Consider the following 23,967-nt stretch of genomic DNA (forward strand, 5'->3'; position numbering starts at 1 on the left):
AGTGATACGCTTCTTTCTCGGAGTTGGTTTGAACTTGAACTTTTTCGAGTCTGACTTTCCACTCTGCATGAGATGATTGTCATTCTTGATCCAGCTCTCAAACAACTTCGCACGCTTGTGATTACCACTCAGCCTAAGCCCTGCAATACCAAAGAAATTCACCTTGGGCATTGAATTAAAAGATTCAAAGTTAGGCGGAAGGTACTAACTACCATCAAGTCTTTTCATCATGTAAAGCCTTTTTTCCTCATCAAAAGTCCAACTGAGGAAAAGTTCTTGTAGACGTGATGCACGGGGATCTTTGACAAACTCGAAATACCTATGAGGAAGAGTGGCATCCAATACCAAGTATGGATGATTCGGATCTGCACGATGAACATATGGTTGGGTGCATTTATGGATTTGTAGGACAAATCCATAACATGTTTGTTTAAGGTAAAGTATGTAAGTTTCTTTGATGTGAGTTGACATACTTTATTCCCAACCTTTTGTTAAAACTATCCCAATCCCAGGTATAAATTTATTAACCGGGTAAAGGTAGTTTAAAGCCTGCAAAAAGACTTCCTCATAATCAGTGAAAAAGTGTTGTAAATACTTTTTCACTGAGAGCCTTTAGATTTTCAGTCAGATAGAATCTTCTTAGAGTTCTGCTCCTCAGAAGTTTCCCTTCTTCAGTCTTCGACTTCAGAATGAATGTCTTCAGATGTGTTGATCTTGATCTGAGGTGAAGCTTCAGAGAACTAATTCCGAGGGACATCTCAGAATTTTTGTACAAGTATCTTCTCTGAACTTCAATATTTCTGAACAAATTATACTTAGTCGATTTTCGACTTAACATACCCAGTGATTAAATTACCCTGAGAGATGTGCCAACAAGTTGTCACTAAAGGATAAAAAGTCATTATGACCTGAAACTAAATAATAAACCAAGATCAACGGAGCATTGGAGAAACGAAGCAACGGAGCACGTTCCTTTTGTCTTCAAAGGTATGGTATCCCCTTTTATTTGATTTGTTAAGTCTAATGCGATATTTTAACAGATAAAACCTCCCATCAGACTGGGGGGCTTGATGATATACCCATACGGAGCTCTAGCTCCGTACCCGAAGCAGAAGCAGAATACGAAGTCATCTTCGTACACGTAAAGTGATTTAAACACATAACGGAGCTCGACCTCCGTTTAGCATAATCATTCCGGAGCTCTAAAGGAAATAATTACCTAGCTCCGAGGAGATATACAACAAAGAATGGACACAATCTATTCCGTAATTAATCTATTAAATATATCGAAGCTCCGATATACTCGGACACGGCTTGGTAACAAGATTACCACAAAATCTCCTCAAGAAGGAAACAAGATATTCACAAAGCAGGAAGAGATTTACCCTAATTCTCTTACCCTCCTCTCCAAGTTATCTACCCTCTATATAAATAGAGGAGGAAGCCTCACGACAGAGATCATATTGATCCACACAATTCGTATACATCGTACGAACTATACACTAAAACCCTAATCAAAACCCTAAGTCGAACAAATCGACTTAGTCATCAAACCATTCGGCGTAAAGCGATCTCTCCGACCCTCTGACTGTAAGGGAATCGTCGATAAACACCTACAACCCAACTCACACCTCCGGTTGAGCCACGATGCGATTATTTGATCAAATAGAAACCAAACGGACAAAAAGACCAGTGATAAGTCATAGCAATCACGATTGATACCCACACAACTACAACAATAGGAGCGGATTTTTAAACCGTTCATCCCGCGATATATGAAGTTTCCTACACCAGCTAGAAGCCCATACAAACTATTGTGAAGCAATAGAATGAAAAAGGAAACTCGTTTGATTTTGGCCCGGGGCAAAAAGTTGGTCATTTCGATACTTCCATATAAACCAAGCCATGAAAAATAATATTGCTTCAATGCAAAGCTTCTGTAACATCCTGAATTTTATAATTAACGGTTGATTTGAGTCATTAGGTCAACACTTCGTGTTCGTTAAGTCCCTAGGAGATTTAATGATTATATGTTATTAATGTGCTCTATGTGTGAGGCTTTAATGCCTTAATGATGTATATGTGAATGTGTTTAAGATGCTAAAGGTGTTTAAGATGTGTTTAAAGTGTTGGTAAGTGTTCCAATAGGTATTAAAAGAGTTTTAAGTAACATTTAGACTTGTGAGAAAGTTCAAAGGCCTAAATGGTGAAGTTAGGAAAGTGCTTACAACAGGTTTTGACGTCAATTACGTGACCTAAGCCCCCATAATCAGACTTCATAACCAAAGAACTCTCTCAATACCCTAGCTGCCTCCTTCACATCCTATTCAATTTCTTGGTGTTTTTGGTGGTGATTCCTCACAGATCACAAGCCTTTGATCCTTCCTACAGGTAAAACATGATTACTTGATCATTAGATGAGTCTTTCCATTAGGTTTTGTCCATCAATTCTGGCCATAAAGGTTGGGATTGATTAATCTTGATGTTTTTGGGTAAAAGTGATATTTTCATGAATATAATCGTTAATCATTAGATAGCAACATCAAGTTTCAAAATCTAATGATTGAATTTTGCTATTTAGATGTAATAAAGTCAATTCTAGGTGGTTCATCGGCAACCCACTTGATGTATTGAGTTTTTGATCAAACGTTATTGATTTTGCGTCATTCAGGTGTTCTAACATGTGCATCATTGTTTCAATCGATTCAAGGATTAATTGATGATACCAAGTCATCAATTGTGTCCTACTTGATGTTAATTTAAAGGAAATTGATGTTTATAAGGCCTGGGATATTATGGAAGTATTTTTAGGGTTTTATGGGGATATCCAACGAAAATACCTATACAGGTCGTAGCTACACATGTGCAGATAGTAGTTCCATATGGGCAAGTCGTAGTTATGCATATGTAGATGGTAGTTTCATATGTGCAAGTCCTAGTTACTCATGCGCAGGTTGTAGTTGGACGTGTGCAGATCGGTTGCACTACCTCTAGTGTGACTTATTTTGCATATATGCATCTTTTAGCTGAAGTGTTGATCATTTAATGGTTATAGGTTGATCATTACATGGCTTGTTCGTCTAGTTCACTACACTTTGTAAGTTGTTATGACACGTGCACGTTTAAGGGTCAAACGTTAAGATAAAACTATGTGATGAATGTTTAGGTAATGTGCACACCGAAACTAAATGAGATGTGAAATTGAGCTCGTAGTTTAGATGAAAGTGTTAAGCTTAACCCGTACTTGCCCTTCCCCGGCTAGTGCGTAGATGTGGTTTCTTGGGTGTCTCCTTGCAACATGGTAAGATGTGATTGAGTAACTCTGGGAGGCCTAACCAGCCCTATTGTCTTGCAACCTGGCTTGCCATTCCTTAACGACATTAATGGACCGTAGTAAGGCTTATCTATCTAGTTGGGTGTGAGCTTCCCTATTAGGTCTTATGACCGCCTACACAGAAACTTACACCTATATAAGATGTGCGACTTATGTCACAACTACAAGATGTTAGATATTATGTGTGAGATGTAAAACATGACTAGGCACCTTTTAGGATGATCCATCCTATATGAAAGATGTTTGATGCAAGATGTGATATAATACATGTGATGACTTGTGATTTGCCTTAATGATTTAATACGACTTTTATAATGTTTAAATGGACAAATGCTTTATAAACTATGTATTATCTTACATAGCTAATTCATTAGTAACACTTGTTTCATGGAATGTGTTGCTCCCTCAGGTTTAGCAAGCTTGAGCTAGATGATGAATAAAGTGCAAGGCATGGGTAGATTGCAAGATGGCTTTAGTTTACCCATAGTGGCTTCTCATATTAGACAATTGCTTTTTGTCTAGACATTAATGACTTTGTAATTACTTAGATGTTTGTTGTTTAATGTTGGGAAACCGGTGGATTTCTATTTGAACTTATTGTGATGACATTGCTAGTAACACCATTTAATAAATGAACCAAACAGATCCTTTTGGTTCGATCTTTCAAAGTTACTTCCGCTATCTTTTAATGCCGTTAGGCGTAAATTTTTAGAAATCCATATTTTTAACGACGGGTGTTACAGCTTCTTATTGGACTTCATATGCATATCATCAATAATCTCGAAAGCTTTAAGAAGATGCCATAATTTATTAGCATTACTATACACTAGAAAAAGATGGTGTGTAGTTTCTATATTATAAGTCCCAACTCAAGAGATGATACTAACTGAAGACACCTCTATGTCAATGGTGAGATAACTTTGCAATACGTTTACTGTATCTGAACGTGACCAGTTGCAGTAAACAGTATACCAGGTAACTGGAGGTTTATGTTAGAAATCCAAAAATAGTGATACAGTGTAATTTAAGTTATGGACTTACTTGTTGTTAAGTCATGTGTTGATGATTTCTAAGGTTGAGGGGCTAATTGTGATAATTAGCATAGTTGATTTGTTTATGTTGGGTCCAGTTTAAGCTAAACTGGAGCTCTCCAGCGACATCTGGAGAGCATGGAGAATTGTCCGAAATATTAGAAGTCCAGTTGCATTGTACAGGTTTAGCAATTGATGACTTCCTCCAGTTAAGATCAGAAGACTAGAATTTGAAGACCTTCCAGTTGAGATCAAAGACAACAAATGGAAGATAGAGATTGGCAATGGCAGCGAAGCCCAGTTGACAATCTACCAGATTAATCAACTGGAGAATCCTCCAGTGTAAATGCTCTTACAAAGCTTTACACTGATTACGAGGAGGACCTTTTTACTCTACATCCTTTTAACCGGACAATGATATTATCTTTGGATAAAGATGCAAAGATATAGAGTGGTTGAATAAAGTAACCTTTTGTCTTACTTTATTTAGCACACACAAAGGATTATTTAAACAATACTTTTGTGTGCTGTCAACCATATTTGTACGTCGAAGTTGAGATCCCCATGCTCAATCTTCGACTATAAATAGAGGTCCTTGCACAAGCTTTTTTAATAACTTTGCAAATACATATATTCTGCAATATTGGTGAACTTGTGCAATATTCTCTCAATCGCAAAAAGGAACATTTAACAACTCTAAGTGTTTTGATTGTTTAGGAGAATTTCCAAGTTTAGATCAATTGTAATTCATGGGTTGTTAGGATATTTACATTCATGTATTATCTTGGTTCCGCAACAACCTTGTATTTTATTTAAACAAGTAATAAATAAAATACACTTGAAAATTACATATTGTCTTACCAGTTTACATACTTGTCATTTATATTATTGCAATGTATTAATTTTCATATTCTGTCACCTTAATACATTAACTCCAGTTAACCTGGTACATGATCAATCTAAACTGGTCATATCCAGATTAATTGATCGTGTTGCAAAGTTCACTCACCATCGACATAGAGGTGTCTTCAGCACCCATCTAGTAATAGTTGGGACTTACAAGTGGTATCAGAGCAGGCAAGTTGAATTGTTTCAATTCTATAACCTAGGTCTGCTTCGATGGCTGCTGAAGGTGAGAATGGTTCTGGTCCAAATGAATCTAATCCTAATATTGCTACTCCTTTAAATACTAACCCTCCTCCTCCTCCTCCAACTCCTGGAGCTAACCACGTTCATGTACATTACTCCAATTCTCCTGTTCCCAAATTCGATGGGAATGGTGAGACATTTGGTACATGGAAGGCTAGAATGCTCTTGCATTTTGGTGGGATAGAGAGGTATATATTGAAAATCCTTAAGGATGGACCATATATACCCATGTCCAGTGGTGTTAGCCCTCTTCTCGACCCCACTGGGAAAAGAGGCACCAGGGAAAAATCTGAGGAACATTGGTCAGATGAGGATCGCAGATTGGTTGATCTTGATACCAAACTAAAAAACATGATTCTTTCTGCTATACCTAAGGAACTAATTCCTACCCTTGTACTATTTCCTAGTGCAAAATCTATGTGGGATGAATTAGTTCTCCAGTTTGAAGGAGGAAATGACACCATTGTCACTAGAAAGGTTGCTCTCAACAAGAAGTATGAATCCCTCTTTGCTCTTCCCAATGAAAGTTTGACTGGTACTTATACCAGATTTACTGGCCTAATTAATCAACTTAGAGGCTTGGGAGTGGAGAAGGATAAGGATATTCTTCTTGAAAAATTCTGTGATGTTTTGCCATCCAAATGGGCACACATGGTTCTTGTCTTAAGACAAGGAAAGACCTTGCATAGCCATACTCTTGCTTCCCTTTATGGAGCCTTCAGATTCACTGAAGATAACGATGCTGCAAGATTACTGGCTGAGCAAGATGCTTTAAACCATGCTCAGAGTTCCAAGGCTGCCAACTTCTCTGGGCAACCTTGTGCTGCTTTAATGTCTACTGAGAATGTCCAGTCACATTCTATGAAGGAAATGTTAAACAACTTTTTGAACTCTGGCCTGACCACTAATCTCAGTGATGGTTGTGAGGAAACTGACGATGATGATCTGGTAGCCATGATTGCTAAAACCTTTAATAGGTTTAAGCATAAATCTAATCGATTTAATGGGTCCAATAATGCTTCCAGTTCAATTTCTATGGATAAGGCTAATCTTACCTGCTACAAATGTGGTAAGAAAGGCCATTTCATGAAGGAGTGTAGATCTAGTCAGATGAACAACCAAACTGGTCCTATTGTCCCAAACTTTGTTAAAACTGATGATTATAGGGCCAAATACAAGAAACTTAAGGCCCAGATTGCTCTCATGTCACTTGAACAACATAACGAGAAAGAAAAGAACAAGTGCATGATGGCTCAAACTGAAGGGAAATGGGAACTCTCTGATGATTCATCTGATGATGAAGAAGAGATTAGAGATGTGTGTTTCATGGCATTGGAGAGTCAACAACCAGTGGTGAAAGATGATGTTGTGTCTGGAAGATGGGTTGACATCATTTTAAAGAAGGTAAGGGATTATGATGTCGAAATTGATTCAAAATTGAAACTGGATATTGCTGAATCATTGAATGATGACTTGTTATTTGTTGAAACCATGAGAACTGACTGTGAAAGATACTTAGAAACAGTTTTGGTTGAATTTAACAACATGAAAAGTCAAATAAATGATTTGCAAAGTGTCCAGTTGGCTCTTAAAGAGTCAGATTTGAAAAACGAGGCATTGGAAAGAGACAACCAAAAACTGAAATTTGATCTTGAAAAGGAACATATGGTTATCAATTCTTGGGTACAAGCATCTGGTAAAAATTATGACGTTTTTTCTAAAACCATTGATGCTCAAAAAACTGCCTAGAAATCTGGTGATCTTCAGATGGCAGCTGTTTTACCTACAATTCACCAATTGCCAGAATCTGTTAGAGTTGAAACACCTTATGATTCCTCTGACACTGTCAAATCTGAATCCATTAAGACCAACCCTGTTGAGGTCAAAACTGGAGCAAAGAAGGCTAAAGCTCCAGTTAAAAAGGAATCTGGTGACAATCCTTTACCTCATAAGTCAAATGAGTCCTCAACTCAAAAGACTAAAACCCCCACTGAGCCCAAGTCCATAGGCCAGAAGCTTGATAAAAAAAGCATTTTGTTAAAAATGGAGAATCAACTTCAAAATTTGTCAAGGCAGATACAAAGTTGTACTGCCAGAATTAAAAATTTGGAAGGAGGAGCATCTTCTTCAGTTGAAAAACAAAATGTCAAAACTCCTCCTCAAAAACAAAAGATAAAACAATCTGCTCAAAAAGGAGCAAGCATCGAAAAGAAAAAGGAGGTCAATGTTCCACTAAAACCAATTGTTTTTACTCCAGAAACTGGAGAGAACCCTCCAGTTTCTTCATCCAGTTCAACACCCAGTCAAGCACCTGGGACTTCTCAGAAGAAGTCCAGTGGACCCATCAAGAAAAGATGGGTTCACAAAAATAACTAATCCCTTACATGGGTGTGCAGGGCGATCGAAAGAAGAATATTTGGTATCTGGACAGCGCAGCTGGCCGGACTATGACCGGATGTAAGTCCCTGCTAGAAGAGTTCACTGTCTGCAATGGACTAGCAGTGACATTTGGTAATGATGGAAGTGGGAAAACTGAAGGATATGGTGTTGTTGACAATGGGCAGATCCAGTTCACTAAAGTTGCATTTGTCAATGGTTTGAAATATAACCTAATAAGTGTCAGTCAACTTTGTGATGATGGATATAGGGTACTGTTCGACATTGCTCAAGGCACTGTTTTTAACAAGGATTGGAAGGTAGTCATGATTGCACCTAGAAAAGGGAATGTGTACATCATGGACATGGAGCCTGCTCCAAAAGAGCATTGTTTCTATGTCAAGGCTGATGAGGACACCAACTGGCTGTGGCATAAACGGTTATCCCATCTTAACTTCAAAAATATCAACAAGTTATCAACGAAGCAACTGGTTGATGGGATACCTTTGTTCTCCTTTAAAAAGGAGAAGCCATGTCTAGGGTGTGAAATGGGCAAAAAGAAAAGAGCCAGTTTCAAGACCAGGCAGAATTTCAGTATCACTGAACCTCTTCACATGCTTCATATGGATCTTTTTGGTCCGGTGAATGTTCAAACTAAAGCTGGTAAAAGATACACTTTAGTTGTGGTCGATTAATACACCAGATTTTGTTGGGTGATATTTATCAGATCAAAGAGTGATGCACCTGGTGAAATTATCTCTCTCATCAAGCGGATTGAACTCAAGTATACCAAGAAAGTGTGTCAGTTGCGAAGTGATAACGGTACAGAATTCATGAATAAAGAATTGGAGACATTTTGCACTGACACTGGCATTTCTCAAAACTTTTCGTCAGCTCGTTCTCCAGAACAAAATGGTGTGGTTGAAAGGAAGAATCGCACATTGATTGAAGCTGCCAGAAGTATGTTATTTGAATCTGGTCTTCCCACCTGTTTTTGGGCTGAAGCTGTGGCAACTGCATGTCACACCCAAAACCGGTCAGTTTATGTCAAGAGACACAGGAAGACTGCCTATGAAGTCCTCAGGAATCGTAAGCTAAATATTGGATATTTCCCTGTATTTGGTTGTCCAGTTTACATCTTAAACGATTCCAGTCAGTTGGGAAAATTTGATGCAAAAGCTGACGAAGGTGTCTTTGTGGGGTATTCAGATATTAGAAAAGCCTATAGAGTTTATAATTATAGACTCCAAAAGGTACATGAAACAATTCATGTCACATTCGATGAATCAAATGAAGCAATCAACAAAAGACCAACCCTTGATTTATCTTCAGTTGTCCCAGTTGATTTTGGTGTATCTGATCAGGTTCATCAATCAGTTAGTACACTAGAGAATGTTTCCAGACATCAAGTCTTGGAACCAGTTAAGGAAAAGCAGAACTTCAGTGACACCTCATTTTATCCTTCTATCAGTTTTAACCTACCTGAAAAACTGGTAATTGGATCTGATGTACATGCCACAACAACATCAGAACCAGTTCAAGCTTCTCCAGTTCTTCAAGATATACCTTTGTTTGAAGATAATCATGTTAACTCTTCAGTTGACACTGATGATGAAGTTGAAGTAGTTTGGACTGATCCTCCTCCAGTTGCTACATCTGTTGGAGATCGTCAGGTGTCTTGCACTGATGTTGTAATATACCAACCTAGTCAATACACTAAATGGACTGCTGCTCATCCCATTGAGCAGATTATTGGCAATCCAGAAAGTGGGGTTCAGACTAAAAGAGCCACAAGTGATCAATGCTTGAACGTCACCTTCTTATCACTGATTGAACCGAAGAAGATTGACGAGGCTATGGCAGATCCAAGCTGGGTTGAAGCTATGCAAGAAGAACTCAACCAGTTCGAAAGGAACAACGTTTGGGAGCTTGTTCCTTGTCCTCCAGGGTTAAAGAGAGAACCTATTGGAACGAGGTGGGTCTACCGGAACAAAATGGATGAAGATGGCAACGTTATAAGAAACAAAGCAAGATTGGTTGCCAAGGGTTATTGTCAAGCTGAAGGTGTTGATTTCGATGAAACTTTTGCTTCAGTTGCAAGACTTGAAGCCATCAGAATTTTCTTGGCTTATGTTGCTCACTTGCAATTCAAGGTCTTCCAGATGGATGTAAAAAGTGCGTTCCTGAATGGCACATTGGAAGAAGAAGTGTATGTTACGCAGACTCCAGGCTTCATAAATGAAAAGCATCCACATTGGGTATATAGACTGAACAAAGCTTTGTATGGTCTTCGACAAGCCCCTAGAGCCTGGTATGATACTCTAACTAAACATCTTCTCAAAAATGGTTTTCAAAGAGGTGCAATAGATAATACCTTGTTCATCTTGAAAGAAAAAGGCAATATCTTGCTGGTACAAATTTATGTTGATGATATTATATTTGGGTCAACTGATGATGGAATGTGTAAAAGGTTTTCGAAAATTATGTCTTAAGAATATGAGATGAGTTTAATGGGTGAATTAACATTTTTCTTAGGTTTACAAATTAAACAAACCATGGATGGCATTTTTATTAACCAAGAAAAATATGTCTGAGATTTGTTAAGAAAATACAAATTTGATTCAATCCCATAGTGACAACTTAATCTAAATTTGATTCAATGAGATGAGTGTAACTTTTCATTATTACTAGTCATATGAATACAAAGATAGAATCTGTATGACCACATCATCTATGTTTACGGATTACAAACATAGTGACAACTTAATCTAAAGTTACATGATAGTGTTAGCTGAAGCATCATGAAACTCTTCATCTGCAGAGTCATCAACTTGCACATCATCAGCCCGTGATCTAGGTTTGGCTGATGCTGCATGGATTGACCTTAAGATAGGCTCAACTGGCTCAATCGTATAGATATGAGCAGCAACTTGCTCCAGCTCTGGGTCTGCTGACTTATCCTCAGAGAGATGCTGAGAAAGAGAAGGTGAGCAAGAAGTATCAACAAATGAGTCAGCATCCTTCATAGGAGGGTTAATGAACTCATTGAAGATCTCTTCAGTAGAAGATGGTTGGATATCTTTAAGAGCAGATGAGCTTTCATCAAAAGTGACATGAATGGATTCATCCACTTTTTGAAGACGCGTATTGAATACTCTAAAAGTTTTGCTAATGGAGGAATATCCAACAAAGTAACCATCATCAGCTTTAGGATCAAATTTCCCTAAATGATCCTTGTTATTAAGAATAAAGACTGGACATCCAAATACATGAAAGTATTTGATTTGAGTTTTCTTTCCTCTTAAAACTTCATATGCTGTTTTGTCATGTCTTTTGACAATGAGACATCGATTTTGAGTGTGACAAGCAGTGTTGACTGCTTCAGCCCAAAACCTACTGGGAAGAGAGGACTCACTGAGCATAGTACGTGTTGCCTCTATAAGAGTCCTATTTCTCCTTTCAGCAACGCCATTTTGCTCAGGAGTTCAGAAGAGAAGTTTTGTGAGATCCTTTGATCAGCACAAAAGGTTTCAAGAGTATGGTTTCTAAACTCAGTGCCATGATCACTTCTGAGTTCTTTGACCCTTATGCTGTTGAGATTTTCCATTTTCTTAATGAATTTGATAATTTCATCAGCAGCATCACTCTTAGAATTAAGAAAAATTGTCTAAGTATATCGTGAATATTCATCCACAATGACTAAAGTGTATTTGCTACCCTTTAGACTTTGGACATTTACTGGACCAAAAAGGTCCATGTGTAGAAGGTGAAAACAACCATTTACAGAATTAGCTTGTTTAGTTTTGAAAGTAGCTCTATGGCTTTTGCCTTTTTCACAAGCACACAAAGCCTATCTTTTTCAAAGGACAGAGGAGGAAGGCCACGAACAAGATTCTTTTTGGCCAGTGAGTTTATAGTTTTGAAATTCACATGCGACATACGCTTGTGCCATAACCAATTCAACTCGGATGCTGACTTAGCAAAGAAACAAGTCTCACTATCAGTCTTGATAGGAGTGAAGTCTACAAGATATACATCTCTTTTTCTTGGTGCAACCAAGATGACTTCCTTGTTGATGTTTACTACAGTGCCTTGATGTTTATCAAGGATTACCTTGTAGTCAGTATCACATAGTTGACTTATGCTGATGAGATTATGCTTTAATCCATTTACATAAGCAACTTTTGAGAATTTTATGAGGACATTAGAAAGAAGACCATACCCTTCAGTCTGTCCAGTGGAATTATCACCAAATACCATTGAAGGACCAGGTGCCTCAGTATAGTCATCCAGCAGTGACTTAGAGCCTGTCATGTGTTTTGAACAACCGCTGTCCAAATACCACACTCCTTTACCTAGCGAGCCCTGCCTGGATGAAAAGAGGATTTAAGGTTCACTTTGTTCATCCATTTCTATATCAGCAGGGTTATATGAAGGTACTTCAATGGAGGATGTTGGCTCTACAAAGAAAGCCTCCTCAAGAGTAATGTGATCTCCCACAAAGACAGGGATAGTATTATCTTCATTTGTGGGCATAATGCTGGTTTCATTACTATGAAGATAAGCAAAGTTGCTTACTACATCAGGAGCGCTGTACTCAACCAGCATTGAGGGTTGCCCCCAAGTATTTGAAATAACCCTTTGAGAATGGGGAATTTTAAAGCGCTGAGCAGCAATGTATTCAGCAATGCTTGCATTTGTGACAGAGGAGGTGTCACTGATAACTGGTTCAGTAGAGAGGTTCTCACTGATCCTATTAGAGGAGGAAGATGTTTCAGCAGCTGTGGAGATGTTTGGTTGACATACAATCGCTGGAGCATCTTTTGAACTGTATAAAACACATTCCGAGGCAACATGTCCTCTGCTGCTACAAAGATAGCATTTTTTGTCAAAGGAATTGCCTTGATTTTGAAGGAGAAAGTCCCTCAGCTGAGAGGAAAGATCATTTACTCGCTGAGTGAGTTCATTTATTTGTGGAGTGGAGGAAGAGGAAGCCTTACTCTTTTGCTTAGACTTGGACTTATTCCTTTGTCTAAGTTTAGGAGGGGGCAATTGAGGAACAGGACCAAGTATGGATTCACCATGATTATTTTGAGGAAACTGATGTCCTTTAATCATGGTCCGTGCTTGCTTTCCAGCAGGATAGGAAGTAGAGGAACCTTGCTGAGACTGTTTCTCATGATTAGGAGTTGTGGATCTGACTTGATGTTTTGGAGTGGCTGATCTCATTTGCCTATGAGGTAGATACTCCCTGTTGGATATTGAGGAGAGACTGTGCTGAAAGGGCACTTGTCCTCTTTGTGGAGTGATAGACCTCATTTGCTGATGTGGCAAATGTCCTCGCTGAGGAGTTATATGACTTACCTGCTGATGAGGCAAGTGTCCTCGCTGAGGAGTGTCAGATCTATTTTGAGTAGGCTGTCTTCCTCTTTTAGGAGTAACATGCCTTAGATTTGATTTTGAGGGCATAGCTTGAGATACTGCATTAGTTTGAGTATCAACATGTACTGCCTTTATGGGAAGTACTTGCTGGTGTCTTACATCAGTGAACCTAACCCTTCTGTTCATTTGATGATCAGATATTGAGTTTGTATGGGTAGGTTCCAGTTGAGATGAAGATAGAGCACCAGAGAGTTGCTGACCGACATGATTGACCCGCTGAGGGGTACCATAGTCATATGGAGCAGCAATAGTGCTTCTTTTAAAGGGCTCAGCACCTTTTGTAGATAGAGGCTGAGGAGCAATGGGTACATATCCAGCACTTGAGATATCCCCTTTAAAAGTTCTTGGAGGAGAGTTTTGAATTTTCCCTTCGTGTGGCATCATGCCAACAATAGGGAGATGGGAGAACATGTCAAAAGTACTGGTTGAGGTACTGGTACTTTTATCATTTAAGGAAGAGGGAACAGTTGTAGATGTTGTAGGTTTTGAGTTCATTTCAGCATGGTAGTCATTTTGCCCCTTGACAAAATACCACTTTTTCATTTCTTCTTGAGAGATGGAAGATGAACAGGGTGGAGGAATGGAGATTTCAGGCTTTACATCATCATTAAAGGAGTCAGCGATAGAGGCAGCAGCATCAAAATTGCCACAATCTTGTTCGCTCAAGCATTGATGATGAAATTTAGAAGCCTTTGACCAGGAGGTCACAATCTTCTTAAGATTAGAAACTTCAGCCTTGAGAGTTTCATTCTCAAGTTGAAGTTTCTGAGTCATCAACTCATGAGATTGAAGTTCAACATGAACATTTTTCAATTTCACAAGTTTTTCAGATTTTTCACTTAGCTCTACTCCAGCAGAGTTAAGTTTAGATTGAAGTTCAGCACGTAGACTTTCTATGAACTGAAGATCACAAGACAAAGATTCAATAATTTTGGACTTGTCTTGATTAGAAGAAGAAAGAAGAGAGTGTACCTTTTTAACAGTGACGTTCACCCACTGACTAGAGGAGACTTGATCCTATGTCAGAGGCACATGGCATCAACATAATTGTCATCATCAGAATCAGCCCAATCATGTTCTTCAGCAATTAGAGCTTTTGCTGGTACTTTAACATCCTTTGTTTCAGCCACCTTAGCCTTCAGCTGATAATATTTGTTCCTATATTCATCAGCAGATTCGGAAGGATTAGTTTTGGGAACAGCAGGATTGGGTAAGGAGACTCTACACTCCTTCTGGTAGTGGCCTTTTCTGCCACACCTCCAGCATTCTTCCTGTGATTTATCAACAGGAGGTTTGAGGGGAGTAACCGTTTTGCGATTATTCCACCTTCTAGAGTATCTTCTTCCAGCAACCAGGGCAAAGCCCATGAAATCATTAAACAAATCTTGTTTTTCTTCATCATCCAGCTTATTAATGAGGGTCTGAATGGATGCTGGAAGATTAGAAGTGCAGGCACCATCATAGAGATCGATGGGCTCAGTAGAAACTAGAGCAATAGGGTCAGAAATAGGATGAGAGGAGATGCTGACAGAAGAAGAAGAGAGGCCAGCATGTCTTTTGGCCTCAACAGAGGCTCGAATATTTTGAGCCAATGCTCTTTCTTCAAATTGAAGAGTACCAAAAAGTTCTTCAAGATCAAAATCTTGGATTTTCTTCGTAGTACGAAGAGTTTGTCTTAAGTTTTGCCACTTAAGAGGGAGAGAGTCGATGAATTTGTAACATACCTCAAAGTTATCATGGGTAATGCCAACATTTGTCATATCATTGAGCAACCCTTTAAAGCGAGTATAGGTGCTCTCAAGACTTTCATCAGGAAGAGAGAAGAAGTTTTCATAAGCCCTTTTCAGATCAATTTTCTTGATCTTGATAAGGTCAGCAGATCCTTCATAGGTGCTGACTAGTCTATCCCATACTTCCTTTGAAGAGGGATACTTGATGACTAGTTTCATGATTTCAGTGGGAAGAGTAACGATAATCATGTTTTTCAGTCTAGCATCAAGATTTACAAGCTTTCTTTCTTCATCTGTCCATTGAACCTCTGGTTTAACCAGGTCAGTGACTATCTCAGGAGCTTCAGGTGTAGCTCCTGGAGTCCTTTGGACATACATCGGTACGTATGGACCCTCAGTTAATATAGTCATTAAATAGGGTTCCACACCAGAGATGTGAAGAAGCATCCTCTCCTTCCAAGACCCAAAATCTTTGGGCTCGAACTTAGGAGGTGTCGACACGTAGCCAAAGTCACGTGTGTTCACTAGGCTGGGAACAGAAGACATGTTCTTGTTAAAAAAGATTTCAAGAAGAATTAAAGAATAGAAGTCTTAAATGTAAACACAAGGAGGCAAACAGATCTCGTTCCAATGATTTAGGAACAGTGGCTCTAATGCCACTTGATGGTCCACGAATGCACAACTTATGTTTTAATTAAGTTAGACAAGAAAGTAAGTAAGCAAATAAATAACAAGCACAAAGTTAAGTTCAATTGTAATATTTCAATGCAAGGATAATCATATGTATCATTGATTAAACGATGAATACATGGTTGATCTTACACACTTGACTTACAAGAATACAAAAGAACAATGATAATTACTAAGTCTAGACACACTAAAAACTTAAACAATTACAAGCGATACACACTTTCAAGGTGACTAACACACTTGATACAATGTGGCTGTGTTGCTTTATATAGGAGAAGACTTGGGGTAACCCAGCCTGCTTTGATTGTGACTTGATGGTGGTTGTCGACATCCAATTGGCTCATGGTACTTGATTCATGTACCCTTGTCTTCTTTACCAAATCGGGTATGAGAGAGAGAGAACCCTTGCTTTGGTCCCAACATATCTTTTCCAATTAAGGTATGTTACAGTTGGAAGAACCACCATGTGACTCTTGTCTTCATGTGATTTGAATGCTTCCCGCCATGATGAACTTTTTGGTCAGCATGCAACCCGCTGACGAGAGTAACTGGACTCACTGAAGACTTGCTGACTATGCATGTCAGCGAGTAAGTCTTATCAGCGAATCCTGGTCTTAACAACGGTATAAAAAAAACGGTTTTTGAATTTGATTTTTGATGAAATTGAGATGAAAATCAGTTATGGATCGATATCAAAGTGATGTTTTCTCTGATACCACATGTAATAACACGATTTCTGCTCTAGATTCAATCTCAACAATAGTGGATGTAAGTGTGTGTGTTCTTGGTGTCTTTAGTGTGTGTATTGAGAGAGAGTATGTGTGTGTGTGTTTTGAGACGGACATAGGTGTAAGGAAATTATGAAGGTTGTTATTGAAATAGTTATATGTACATGTATATATATGATGCCTAAGGAATGAAGAGTATTTATACTATAAGTCCTTACACATGCTAACTTTATATTTAGCTCCTCATCCTTAGTTATCATATATCTATGATTTAACAACAAGTAAGTCCACAATCTTAATTACAATTTATCACTATTTTTGGATTTCTAACAGTAACTCCCGTTACTAAACTAACGTCGTTACTAAGGATTTTTCTGAAATCCCTGTAACAGGCAGTTAAGACAATAACGGCCGTGAACTTTGTATTGGCGTGTAACGCCCGTTATTGGGATAACGGTCGTTAGGCCCAAAAAAGTCGTGTAACGCCCGTTACTAAACTAACAGGCGTTACACGAGGATTTTGTATATATACACAATTAGGGTTATGAATTGAGGACGAATTTTGATAGAATTTTTCTTTAGTTTCTCATACTTTTTAGCACTTTAGAGCAAACTAGTTGTAAGGGTTTTTTCATCTTTTCAGCTTTGGATTGTAATCATCATTGCTACCGGATATTCTTCAATCGTTTGGTATAATATGATTTCTTCTCTATTTGTTTGTTCTTGTCTTTTTAATATGAGTAGCTAAATCTCTAGCACCCGCTTGGGTAGTAAGCATGTCATATGGTCGTTTCAATGTTACTTGCAAGTGTTGAACAAGATTTTTATGTTAAATCGTACATCCACATTTATTTGTGTTTAAATATTGTTTTCATCTTTTATATTAGTTAGTTGATAATTGTAATTAGAAATTCGGAAGAAATCTATGTCATTGTCAATTGGTTTATGAAATGGTTAATCGGTCTATAATTAACCTAGAGTCGTTGGAGTTTGGGAGAAACTAGCATTAAAGAATTTAAACAATTAAATTAATTTTGAATGTGAAAACGCTTTTGATAGAGAGATCTGATTAGGCGAATAAGCAGTTCGGGAGAAAGCTTTCAAATATTAAATCATAAAATCAACTTAGGTTCTTAATGCTTAACTGTATAGAGTAGAAATTAAGTGCGGGAGCAATAATTATATTTTGAACACTTAAAGTTTCAATTATAACGGGAGTTCATCTTGTCTACCTTTTAAGTGTTCAACAAATGCAAGTAATGATTGGCATGTGAGCTGATCCAAGTAGGTGTCCTTTCTATCATTGTTTTCATACAATCATTTTTACTATCGTTTGAGAACGATCCCTGCCCCGGTCATACCGGATTTCTTGCGATTAATCTTTCGAGATTACTAACTTTTCTCTAACTTTTGCAACGTGGCACTTCGGCCACAAAATTCCCCTTCAATTTGGATCGCTTTATTGTTCACAGTTACTTAATAAGTCCTTGTGTTCGACCTCGGTTTGCCAAGTCAAATATATTGCATACGAACGGGTCCACTGCCCGCAAGTGTGTAGTAGTCAGTAGCTAGGTATTTCATGTTTATAAATTTAAGACTAGAAAATACACATCAAAGTCCAAATTCTAATATCCGTGAATTGCATAAAGGAATCGAATCGGCCTTTCCAAGAAAAGTATTGTTCTATGATCATCAATTTAGGTGGTGAATTACCATTACCAGTCTCATGGTCCATTAGTATCAACTGGTAAAGATAATTGTTGCCATTTTGTATGTGTTCTAACTTATAAACACACAAAGTCACAAGAATACACAAATCTGGGAACACTCAAATGAAGCACGCATGTGGGAACACGCAAACGAGAACAATCAAAATCGAAACCTCTCAAACTTAAGAACACTCAAACAGAACACGCAAACCACTAGAATGCGCAAACTATTTGAGAATTACACAGATCTAAAGTGTACTGAAACACGCAAAAGTACTGTACTTAAGAACACGCAAAAGCTACAGTACCAGAACACGCAAAACGACTTCTCTCACTTTTTCTTAGATCCTGAACCTGTAACACCCGTAAGTTGACCATTTAAGCTTTCGAATCAAAATAAATTTGTCAGTAAATATGACCTCGTAATTTGGACTCAACCTCGTATTTAAGTGGACCTTGTAATTTTAGTTTCACATCGTATTTTTTTTAGTCAGCCTTGTATTTGGTGTAACCTCGTATTTGAGTCGGCCTCGTATTTTGGTGCCCGCATCGTTTTTGGTATGGTCAAGTAAGATGACTTTGTATGAAAACCTTCTATTTTACCTTACATATAAATAGTCTTATTCTTTCACCCCTCATTCCCCCAACTTAGCCTCCAAGCAAAACACACACATACTCTTTGCTACGCCATTTTGCTACCTCACCATACTACCTCATTTTACATCAAGTTTTACTGAAATTCAACTTTACTATTGCTTAGATTTACGCCATTTTGCTACCTCACCATACTACCTCATTTTACATCAAGTTTTAATAAAATTCAACCTTACTATTGTTTAGATTTAGTGTCAAAAACTGAGCTTCTACCATCTTAACATCATTACAAATATCTATTTTGGTCAGATTTAATGTAAGAATCAAAACCCTTTTTATGCTCTTCTTTTGAATATTTTTGGTTTTTCTTTTAATGCACACACTACACCCGCCAAGTATCAAACTTTTTACCTCCAAAACGTTTAGAATCATATACTACAACTTTTGTCAAAGTTTCGTGTGATTTCGTTAACAAAAGCTTGAGATATAAGAATTTTTGTACACTATTTATAAACTTTGTTCAAATAGGTTTTCGAGTTTTAGTCCGTTTCTGAGTTTTCAACGTTAGTATTGTTTTTCTTTCATATTTGGGCGTCTAAAAGTACAATCTGATGTTAAAAACACCTTTCAAATCAAAAGAAACGATTAGGGTTTTCTAAAATGAATTTTGGGGAAAAACAGCTTACTTTGCGACCTCGTCCAATTGTGACCTAGTATTTCCATTTGCGACCTCGTATTTCAAATGTGACCCCGTATTTCAAATGTGACCCCGTATTTCAAATGTGACCCCGTATTTCAAATGTGACCTTGTATTTCCATTTGCGACCCCGTATTTCGAATGTGACCTCGTATTTCAAATATGACCTCATATTTCAAATCTGACCTCGTATTTCAGTTTGTGACCTCGTATTTCAAATGTGACTTTGTATTTGGAAATACTACCTGTTGGTGCATTTCCGGGTGACAACATCATTATAGAAGTTTGTCTTGAGTCTATGGAATATGTACTTGTAATAAACGTTAAGTTTTCGCGTATAATAAAGTCAACCTCGAATTGGTCAACATGTTGACTTGGTCGAGCTCAACCTACACTTATACATTAGTTGTTTAATCTCGTTTGATCCGGTGGCAAAGGGACTTTCACTACCCCAGATTTATTAGCCTCTCAAATTTAGCCTCTTAAATTTTGCCTCTTAATTTCAGTTGTCTTTTAGTGAAATAAGACCCCAAAATCAATTTAAGACCGCAATATTCAATTGAGACCCCAGGCTTCGATTACTACATCGATTCGGTTAACCTTGGTCAACTATGGTCAGCTTAGTCAACTTTGGTCAAGCTTGTAAAATTTGGTCAAAGTCAAACTAGTATGCTTTTGGACAACATCGATTCATTATGAGCACGTTTACCTATAATGAAACACATACTTAATTGTGATAACTTGAAACTGATTGTTGCATGCCGGTTACTTGCTTTCTGATATCTTGCGTACCTTAATCTTGTTGCTAGCGTTCAGGTGAGCTTCGTAGTCCCCTTTTTACATGTTTTATTGGGGCTGAAAGGATACAAAATGTTTTCTTGTAAGTCTAGACTTGTTTGATACGATAGTGTGACGACCTATTCTGGATACATCTTGATAACATGTTTTGGATGCATATATGATTTTATAACTTAGATACTTGTTGAGTTATGTTATGACTAAACTAGATGCATCGGCTGGTTGTTGAACCGTAAGTTCTGACTACACTAGATGCATCGGCTGGTTGTTGAACCGTAAGTCCTGACTACACTAAGACAAACTTGATAAGTCCATGGCAACATTGTGATATTGGCAACCTTGTGATTCTTGCAACTTGGTGACATAGTCACTTTGACTATACATGAAATGCATCACGTTAACCTGACAATCTAGACTGAAACCCTACGAACTCACCAACCATTGTGTTGACGCTTTTATGTTTCCCTTTGGGTGCACAGGTTAGAGGTGGCTGAGGAGAGTGACATGGAGCCTTTATAGCAGACTTTGGACTCTAGGATTCCTTGTTGCTGCTATGTTATCTTATGTTCTCTTTTGTATTAGTATGGCATTATGCCTTACCTTTGATCCCCTGCGTGGGAGTTGGATTATGCTTTATTTGTGTTTGGATCTATATTAAATGTTTGTGTTAGTCTATGACAAGCCTTTTGATATTTGTGGATTCAATTAGTCTACCTATGTAATATCCATGACATGTGTACTATGCGTCACATCCTGAGTTTTCCGCCTTAGTCGGGGTGTGACAGAACCCGATATTGTTCCTTAATCTTTGAATGTTTGAGATAATAGTTTTAGGATTGAGATATATCTTATTTTGGTGTCATGTTTGAACCTTTCTTTCAGACATACCCAAAAACTATCTCTACGTAAGAACACGCAAAAAAGGATGACAACTAAACCGAAATCAATCTCGAACTAAGGTATTGAAACTTTTGGTTGTGATACTAGTTTTATGTTCAGGTCGCGTTCGTTTGTCGGACCGTCGAAACGAGATTGACTAAGGATATGTTGAGGTGTGGAATCCATCGAGATAACCCACAGTTTCTATAAAATCAATCTCGAACCAAGGTATTGAAACTTTTGGCTCTGATACTAGTTATATGTTCAGGTCGCATTCATTTGTCGGACCGTCGAAACGAGATTAACTAAGGATATGTCGAGGTGTGGAATCCATCGAGATAACCCACAGTTTCTATATCACTTTTTGTAAGATATATATATATATATATATATGGGGGATGGTAATATAAGGCTGTTAGGTACCTAAGCTTAGATGCCAGACACTCACATATTAATTTTTTAAACCATAAAAATCATGGGGCCTAGACATTTATTCATTAAACAATAAATAATAAAATATTAGTATGTCAGGGGTTCCACACCTAGGCTTAGATATCGAACAACCTTATATTCCGTTTTCCACATATATATATATACACACTATACCTACTTAGTATCCTAAATCCTAAGCCAACCAACACGAGTGTGTGTTTTGCGGTTCTAGCGTGAGACGAGTGACACAACAAGATCTACTAGATTTGTGTGTTCTTAGATCTAGTAGTTTCTCTCTCAAGATTTTGCTCATTTCTCTCTCTATTTATAGGCAAGGACCAGGAACGCGTAAAACCCTACGGGTTTGCATGTTTCCATGTCAGCCCCTTAAACCCATAAGGGTTTGGCGTGTTTGTGTGATTCCCATAACACGCAAACTGTTTGAGTGTTCTTCTAAAAAGTAAACTTTTGCTTTTTCCTCAAGAACTCTCAAATGACACCTAATAATATTTGAGTTAATGTTCCTACTGCTATAAAAGCAAAACCAACATTAACTCGGCTAATCAACATTAACTATAATTACCTTTAAGAATATTTAAGTTAATGTTCTTACTGATGTAAACGCAAAACCAACATTAACTTAATTACACATGTGAGTTCCCCTACACAAGATGCTAGTCGAATACAAGATATTACAAATACATAACAATAATAACAAGTATATCAAGTAACCCGACTGGTAAGTAATTCTAATCTAGACGATGACTAGTTTAGAATTTACGATCCAGATAATGGATATGAACAAGTAAGATAAATAAAGAACAACTGCTTGAAACTATATAAATACTAAATATAATCAAGTATTATGGTAAAGAGTCAAAGTGTATTTTTCAATGTATTTTATTTATTTCTATAAACAAAATACAAAGGTTGTTGCGGAACAAAGATAATCACACTTGTGAAAGTATCTAAACAACCTTGAAATACAAATGATCTACACAACAAGAAAATACTTGTAAGTTTACTTAGAGTATATATCACACGTTGCAATGCCAAAGTTCCAAGCATTTTTGCAAGTGTGAGAAGTCTTATATTTATAGGCAAACATGTCTTGATGACATAGCAAATGCCGTACAAATATGGTTGGGTGCATTTATGGATTTGTAGGATAAATCCAAAACAATGTTTGTTTAAGATAAAGTATGTAAGTTTTTTTGATGTGACTTGACATACTTTATTCCCAACATTTTACTAAAAACTAGCACAATACCAGGTATAAAGTTATTAACCGGGTAAAGGCAGTTAAAGTGTTGTAAAAAGACTTCCTCGTAATCAGTGAAAAAGTGTTGTAAATACTTTTTCACTGAGGGCCTTCAGATCTTCAATCAGATAGAATCTTCTCAGAGCTCTGCTTCTCAGAAGTTTCTCTTCTTCAGTCTTCAGTCTTTGACTTCAGAATGAATGTCTTCAGATGTATTGATCTTGATCTGAGCGAAGCTTCAGAGAACTAATTCTGAGGGACGTCTCAGAATTTCTGTACAAGTATCTTCTCTGAACTTCAATATTTCTGAACAAATTATATTTGGTCGATTTTTGACCTAACAACACATTATATGTATTGTTTACATCCATGTTAAGTACCTGCAAAATACAAATAATAAACCGACATTTAAACATATATATAAAGGCCCCAATATGATCACAATATATACAAAGGTAATTTCATTGACAAACGGTAATTTACAAAAAAAATTACAAGACTTGAATATAAAATACATATCACATTTAGAATGTTTTTGTCACCGAAAAACATGCACCAACAAATGGGAGCTCTACAACTCCTTTGTAATTCTGCTATTACTTTCTTAATCATAATTTGAGTTTTAGCCTAAGTTCATAGTCATATTCTTTAGATCTGATTGTCGATTCGAAGGAGTTAACAATGTTAGTTGTAGTATTCCGCAACATTAACTTGTTCATGCCAATAATAATCTATCCTTGCAAATTACGTATATCTTGTTTTTAATCCTTTTACAATCTAAAAAGATTTTGAAAGTTATAACTTAATGTTTTCTGAAAAACACATTGTGGTAGGCTAAAATCTATTAATATTAATATTTTGATTATAAGGCTTGTCCTTATAGGACGTATTTCCAGCGTCCGACGCGCTTCCAAGGGAGGGCGCAATTAGCACGGAGGCGTCTTGGGGCTGCGTTCCGCTTGTTCTTTCCATCTTTAGACGCGCGGCTTTGATTGGTGGTGGGGTCCGAAGCTACCGTTGGTGAATAAAAAAAAAATTCCAACTTAAATTTTTAAAAATTAACAGCTAGTATGCCATTTTTTTTAATTTTTCTTTATTTTCTTTTTCTATTTATACC

Source organism: Erigeron canadensis, chromosome 8 (assembly GCF_010389155.1).
Source record: "Erigeron canadensis isolate Cc75 chromosome 8, C_canadensis_v1, whole genome shotgun sequence".
In the NCBI taxonomy this organism is placed as follows: Eukaryota; Viridiplantae; Streptophyta; class Magnoliopsida; order Asterales; family Asteraceae; genus Erigeron; species Erigeron canadensis.